At 35.5% G+C, this 8,384-nt stretch overlaps 1 pseudogene; it reads right to left on the reverse strand.

The window, feature by feature from the left end:
- Positions 1-1,975: 1,975 nt before the first annotated feature.
- LOC119568881 lies at positions 1,976-7,593 on the reverse strand (annotated as a pseudogene).
- Positions 7,594-8,384: the final 791 nt, after the last annotated feature.

The following is an 8,384-nucleotide window of genomic DNA, read 5'->3' on the forward strand; positions in this document are numbered from 1 at the left end:
TGCATGTTTTTCTTTTTTTAGCATTTCTTTTGTCAATTCCACTTATAAGTAAACAATCCTCAATCCTCTCATTAATAATTCTAAAATACCAGAGGTGACTGTGACAATACAAGAATAATGAAACTTTTGCCATTTCTCTCTTCCTTTTTCCTTTTCATTTAGAAATACTATTTTTCAGTGTAATACAGGCAAAATACAAACTAACAAACCATTTCAGAAGGCACCTTTGTTAATCATTTTAAAAATTCCCCTTTTTCTACGAAATCTTAAATTCTACAGTCTCAAGGAAACAAATGACAAAAAAACATAATAATAACAATAATAATATATGAAATTTTTTAGAAGCATATATACTTATATTAATTAGACGGATCAATGGATTTCCTTATTTTTTTTCTACTTTAACCCATCATTCTCGTAAGATAACGGGTTTGTACTTGCATTACAATAATGTTCAAACTCCTGACCAACATACTTTGATAAATAAATTATGGGCTAAATACCCTGAACATAGAATTCAGGTTGAAAGAGCACAAAGAAAAAAGCAAAACATCACAGCAAAGCAATGGCAGAATTTGGTTCACAACAAAATATCTTTTGGGCTAAAAACTATGCCCTTTTAGAGCATTAAATTTTCATTTGGATTGAGCATGAGTATATGTAAAAATATTTTTGTAGGGAATGGGGGTATTTATATACATAATGTATATATGAAAGAAATTTCAGTGCAAAATGATTATAAAAACACTAGGGTCACTACCTTTCAAAATGGGGGGAAGGGGGGGGAAAGCATACACAAAATGTCCAAACATGAAAAATCATACAACTAAAATAATGAGGGCTATAAAAATCCAAATATATATTTTCTTCCTTACATCTATTTTAAAAAAAAAATATATGGCAAACAAAGAGAGATAAGATCCAACATGGTCTTCCCTTATACATGTGCATCAATCTTCCTGGTATCATGTGTTCCTTTCCTTTGGTGATAAATCAAAAGGCAATATTGCACACTGTACACTGACTTTCTATTTTTATTTCAATTCAAGATATAAAAATCTTAACAATCTCCTTAAGTCTCTTATAAAGTTTATGGCTATAGGGATCAAGTTTTCAATATTAAAATGCACTTGAGAATAAGCTTTATATATACTAATAACAGCACCCCCTTTATGTTACATAATGCAGATATATTTATTTTCACTGACAGAAATATGTAAAACCCTTTTTTCTGATTTTATTTATTTACACTCATTCCCCAGTTGAAACCAAAAAATATTGCCAAATTTTGTTTAAAGGTTTTAAAAATAAATGCTGGCTTCAGTGTTTTTAAATTTCAGTGTCTAAAATAGTAAATAAATTCCTAACTGCAGAAGCCCAAAATTTTATCTGTCATCTAATTATTCTCTGGCATAATTTAAATACAAGAATATTTTTAAAGTAGAAATAAGTCCACAGCATACAAGTCATGCATGCATACTATACATTTTTATGCTTTACAGAATATATGTGCAAAAGAGAGGGAGGGGAAAAGAGAGGGAGGGAGGGTGAGAGAGAGGAGAGAGAGAGAGAAGGGGAGAGAGAGAGAGAGAGAGAGAGAGAGGGGAGAGAGGGGAGAGAGAGGAGAGGAGAGGAGAGGGAGGAGAAAGGGGAAAGGGGAGGAGAGGAAAGGGGGAGGAGGAGGAGGAGGAGGAGGAGGGAGGAGGAGGAGGGAGGAGGAGGAGGAGGAGGAGGGGAGGATAGGAGGAGAGAGAGAGAGAGAGAGAGAAGTAAGGAAAGGGAGTGTGTGTATGTGTATGATGTATGTGTGTATGTGTGTATGTGTGTATGTGTGTGTGTGTGTGTGTGTGTGTGTGTGTGTGTGTGTGTGTGTGTGTGTGTGTGTGTGTGTGTATGTGTGTGTGTGTGTGTGTGTGTGTGTGTGTGTGTGTGTGTGGTGGTGTGTGTTGTGTGTGCGTGTTTTGCGTGCGTGCGCGTGCGTGTGTGTGGTGTGCGTGCATGCGTGTGCGTGCATGTGCGCGAGCGTTAATTTGAGTGTTAGTGTTAGTATGCATATGCATGTGTGCAAACATAGATCCTCAATGCAAAAGTTTATTTCCTTTTTATAATTCAAATTTTGATTAGTGAAACAAAACAGCTATATGCAGAAACTGTGTAAACCCACAATTCTCCACTAGTATCCTTAGGCTTCAAACCTAAATGAGCTAGAATCCAATAGTGACATAACATGATACAACTATAAACAAATATATAGCAAAATCTTCAACAAAACAAGTAAAGAGTGACAGAATCTGGGAATATGTATTTAATTGCTGACTGCTGTAAACACAAAACATCAAAGCAATGCTCAAGAAGCTAAACAGCGACTAGTGTTTCAACACTGAAGTTTTTCAACCACATTTTATGAACCTCCCAAAGAATGAATGGCAAGGCTAAACTATTTGATATTACATAGCCCAAATCTATGTACAACATGAGACAGACCAACAATGCCAAGGGTACAGGTGATGTGAAACAAGTGATGACTTTAGAATTAGTCTCACTTTGTGGACTCAAAAAACTTGCACTCTGCAGACCTGGGGAAGGAGTTGACAGCATTGTGCAAGTTTTCAAGGTCATTTGAGTTTGACCCAGAGACATCATTCTGCTGGTGTCTATTGCTTTTGGCATTGGATTATGATTTGTGTTTGGCTGACTTCCAGTATCAACCAAGAGGGTAGGTTCGACTTTCAGGTCTGCAAAAGAAGGAGGATTACAGTTTAACATTTGGACAATATAAACCCTTAAACAATAGTTTCCAGAATAGTATGATGGTAACATCAACTGGACATATATTTCATTTAAATCAAAAACTGGTGTCTTATATTTCCAATAACCTGCTAAGATTTCATGTAATTATGAAGATTTAATAAAAAAGCATCAGTTACATCTCTTGTATTGTTTTTTTTTATTTATTCTCACTTGCATCCTTCTCTACATTTGTCACCATGAACACTGTTTCATCTGATATACACACTTAGCTCCTTGGTTTGAGGTAACAAAACTATGACCCAAAATTTTTGTAAAGAATTTAAAGGGTTTTATAGGTGCCCTTTCTGATCACACTAGAGAAGAAAGAATTCATAAATACATGTGGAATATTCACTGACTAAACACAACTACAAGCTGGGTTCAGGCTTAGCCCCCCAAGATACACTCAGCCCAGTGAACTTCAGGGCCATGGGAAAAACTGGATTACCATAATGACCGACACAGGTGTTCATGCCATAAAAAAACAATACTACGATACCTCTGTCATAGGTCATATAGAGGTATCACTCAGAGCCACTTTGTTTAAATTTTCCTGAACTTCTGATTTTATATTACAATTTTCTTTTTGTTTATTGCACATTACATACAGCAATCTTTATAGTCATGAAAATGCTTAATTTTACTGATATTTTTTATTCTTCCACTATTTAACCCCCCTTTGGGATCTGTATGCTTCACTGCCCGCATGTGGCCCCAAAATAAGGGCATTGGGTTTACTTCAGTGGCCACTCTGATGTGTGTGTAGCTTGTAGGCCAGGCACACACACAAACACTGCTTGTGTGTAGTGACAAAAATGCATGCCTCCCCTTTACAATGTTATTTCTTCCTTTTTTTGGTATTTTTGTTTTTTTTTGTCACTTTCCAATGTCTATATTTGTTATTCATTTGCTTAATCCAAATGGTAATGAGTTGTTTTCCTTACAAAGACTCCATATCATCTCTCTAGGTAGTCCCTAAAATCAAGTGCAATAATAATAAAAAACATTTTGTTCTGTCATTTTTTTTCTTTATAATATTCAATCTTATGTTCTACAACTTGCATTACTGACCACATAATTACATCCTCCTATTCCAGCATGGCTCACGGACTCACTTATTGATGGAAAATAATACAAAAGTCTCTTCCTAAATGCCTACTGAGTCTATTTATCCTCCAAGAGCTTAAAACATTTGTGGCAAGTCATTCCATCACCTGGCCTTAAAAACTCTCATGACAGCAATTCCCATTGCCCTCGCCCTCAGTCAAGTTTTCATGACATGAGGTCATGTCCCCCTGAACACGGGGGTTAAATGAAATTTATTTCAGAAAATTTTCTAGGAAATGTGTATGCCAGCTAATACTAGAATGTAAGGCTGACCATATTTGTTGGGGAAAACTGCCACACACAGAGTAAGCAGACAGGAGGAAAACCCAAATAGCCAAAGGTCTGAAAGGTAATGAAAAAACTGGGGACAAAAATCTGAAACAACAAATTTTCTAAAACATGAATTAATATTGAAACACATTTTGACAAAAATTAGTATTTGTGTGAAGCCTCATGAAGCTCTAAGCTATTATCTCTATTTTAAATATTTGTAAGTTAGTAAAACTACATGAATGTTCTATCAAATATTTATCTTATACAAGAGATCATTCACTTTTTGGACTCTTGTTTCAGGACTACCCAATTTGTTGAGATAATAGAAATCAAAACAAATCTTGAATGATAATCCTCTCACCTAATCATGAGCATCATGAACCCCCAAATAACACAAGTACTCTGTTCAGGGCCAAAACTAAGGCTATGTTAAGTGTAAGCAAAACAGGCTAAGAAAGAGCTAAAAAATGGGTAAGTTTTTGTTTCACACAGACATCCTACCCAATAATTATTTTGCCCTTGTTTCAATTATTTTTTTGTGTAATATACATGAATCTCTTATTTTCCATTGCAGATGATACTGTAAAAGTATTGGTAATTGTTTATGAAATGACTGCATCCCTTCGAGATTTAAATCCTTGTTACTCCAGTCACTCCTGGGATTTCATAAACATCACCTATCCTAACTCAGGGCATTTTTCCAGACTCCCACCCTACTGCTGTATTTCCCTATCAGGGGACCTCACCTGGCTTGTGGGGGGGGTGATGTGAACATGTTGTCATGGAAAAATCTGTCATCAAGAGAATTTCAGTTGTGATGGTTGGTTAACTCAATGGGTGTTTAGGAAGTGGCTATCACTTTATTTCCACTAATAAAAAGTGTTGAATGTACCATCCATGACCCATGGTTTATACAAATTATAATAAAGAAAATTGAATATTATAGAAAAAGTATATATATAAATAACAAATTTTTACTTATTATTATATCATTACTCTGAGTTATGGACCTAGAGAGATGATAGAAGTCTGTGCAAGGAAAACAGTCTATTGCTATCTAGATACGGAATATCAAATGAAAAATTACAGATATTGGAAAAGGGCCCAAAGAAAAAATGCATATGCAAAAAAAGAGAAAATAACATTGCAAAGGGAGGCATAGAGTCTTGTCACGGGCATATGAGTGTTCATGCTACTTTCTGTTAACTAGAGGAGAAAACAATGAGTGGCTATGCAAAAAGACCAAGACATTGATGTTGAAAAAAAAGTAATTAAAATACCAAGTAAGTCCAACATTTCAGGGAATGGACAAAAATTTCAGTGTTTTGTACAAAATTAATTTGTTTTTCAAATATCAAATTATACATACAAACACTGGAATTATTATGTAATTATTACCAAGAAAGAGACTGAGTTCCCATTTGCTGCCATGAAATGTATCATATTCAATCAAGGTATGCTGTGGTGTGGGTCCAGGTTGTTTGGTTAGGTATAGGGTAGATCTATTTTATAAGGATCATAGAGATGCAGGGGAAGAGCCCTTAACTTAACATTACTTAGAAGGAAATGTGTAAAGCTATGGGAGTCTAGGGGCAGAGCCCACTGGACTAGTGAAAAATATGGTTACAAGATATTGTAAAAGAGTATCCCCATGGCTAAGAGATAAAGTGGGGTTTATGGTGGTGTCTTTTCCCAAGGATAGGTTAGGTGCATGATTTTAATTCCTCCCACCCCTATGATTTTACAAATTTTTGTTCTACATTCATTCTATTTCAGCCTATCATTCCCTGCAGTTACAACTCATGCCCTCCCTACTATAGGGACTATCATATCTAAATTGCTATATTTCTATAGCACACAGATAATTCTCATGTGTATTCCACTGAATATCTCTTCACCAAAAAAATAAGTTTTCTGATCTAAGAAAGAATTATCAAACAAACATACAGTTAATATGCTCTAAGTGTCAGAATGGATTTGGTGAATGGCTAGCACCTTTTGTCGTGTGAAATGGATTCCAACAGATGTGTTGTAAATCATCTGTAAATAACATTTGTGTACTGATGGACTTATATGCACTTTCAGTAAAATGAATGAGTAAATTTGGAAATGACATCCATCACAGATTTTCTGGGTGAAACTATGTTTTTATGAATCTCTCTTTTGTGTTGCAAATCTAGCACTCACTTCCTTTGAAAATTTTAAGCACATTTACAATATTGGCACTGACAGACAAGGAGGGCATGATAAGTACCGGGAAATTGAGTAGTAAAAGCAGATATCAAAGTAAAACTTTCAGTAATTAGTTTTTGTGAAGCATATTTACAGTAAATAGGGGGCAACTCCCCTAACCCCCTTTCAGGGAGGTTACCCCCTTCCATACCCCCCGCCCGGAAATGCAAAATCTTCACCTTGTATGTTTCAGCAAAATTGAGCCCAGGCAGATAAGTGAATCTCTTACTGATATCTTACCTTGACCAATAAAATGTCAATAATTTTTCATAATCCTTGTTGTCAAAGTTGGCTAAAATTAAAACCACTATCCACTGCTCTTTTATATTAATGCCCTGATATCTTGCATGTTAAGGGAAAACACTTCTTAAACACAGCCTAGCCATAACAGAACCAATCTGAATTTCAACTGATGTCCCTGGGATGCAGCTTCTATTGTCACATGAATATCTATTACAAATCTTATTGGCTCAAATGACTGGTGCAAGTGTCTGTTGCCTCGTGACAGCCAAATGCAATTACAACTTACTTATTTAATTTCCCTCACTTATGACATCTGCTACAATTCTGTCCAACTGTTACGTGCCTTTTTCGTTCTTATCATTATTTTCTTGCCGCTGGGAGAGTCATGGAGTCATGAATTTTTCAGGTTTAAATCCTCCCTACTACTTTTATTACTAGTTTGCAAAGGGAAAAGCTATTGTAGAAAAGTGTCTTAAATGTTACATTCTATTGGATGGCAAGGTCCAAAAATTTATTTTGGGGAGTCAAGTGTCATTTGCAATGATACGACCAAATACAATATGCTGTGTTTATCCAAATGTAATACTCTATAATTATCCTATAATAAATACACTTTGAAATAAATCTTTAGCTTGTTTCATTGAGATTAATTCAAATACCTCAGCCTGGAAAATGAAAATTTTTGTCCCCTTTCCCTGTCATTTCACAAGAAAATGCATTTCCCATGATTTTAAATTTTTTTCCTATCCACGAAGCCCAAGCTCAAATAATTATTGTACACAAATTTTCCCCCTTGGGGTTTAAACAAGAACTTCCTTACCGGTTTCGCCTTTTTGTGTGATAGAGGTGTGGTAGTTTTTTTGTCCCAAATATTTTCCTCTTTCTCTCTTCTGCATTTTCCAAGATCTTTTTCCTCCCGTTCCCCCCGTCTGGAACTTCGTCTGCCATAATGCTAGCGACCTCGGAATTGCCAGTCTGCGCCGTGCCTTTTGTTTTTTTTCCAAATCATGAGAGGAAAGCGTGGTTCTCGGAAGGGGATTTAATTTTTTTATAAATTTTTTTTTCTTCAAATTTTCATCAACTGTCAATTGTTATATTGCATTTACTGTTGTTAGTTGTAAAAATTTTAGTATTTATAAAAAGTTATCCATAACCAGATGTTTTTTATGGTCGTATCTCGCTAACCAGTTGTTTAAAATTTATATATCGAGAGAAGAGCTAAGTTGAACTTTTTAAAGGACATATTCAGCACCACCCGTTACGGGGGGATTGTTCCATGTTTTCAAAAGTTTCGGTTTTTGGGGAAACAATTTTTTTTTCACCTCTTTTTTTTTCTTTCAAATGTGTTCCTCTCCTTGTGTTCAAATTCAGTCTCTTATATAACTTCACCTTTCGGTAATATAGTTGAGAGCATAATCCCCGTCACCCCCCTTTTTCTTATTTTTATCCAAAAAAACTAAGCCTTTTTTTTATAGTCGTCTCCGTAGTCAATCCCCCTTTGAGTAAGTGCCTATCTTTGGCTGTTTTTATAAATCATTATATTTTGTCTATAACCTTTTTTAAAAATGGACTCCATAAAAATGTCTGTACTTAACTTTGGCCCCTTGGGGGTTTAAGGTAAAATGGTAGGGAGGTGATTTTAGACCAAGCTGCACGTGGCGCGGTCACTCGGTTTTTCAAGATGGCATCAAAAAGGGGAGGAAATGGCATTGGTTGTACAAAATCCAAACAGTCTTGGG

Source organism: Penaeus monodon, unplaced genomic scaffold, assembly GCF_015228065.2.
Source record: "Penaeus monodon isolate SGIC_2016 unplaced genomic scaffold, NSTDA_Pmon_1 PmonScaffold_11316, whole genome shotgun sequence".
NCBI lineage: Eukaryota > Metazoa > Arthropoda > Malacostraca > Decapoda > Penaeidae > Penaeus > Penaeus monodon.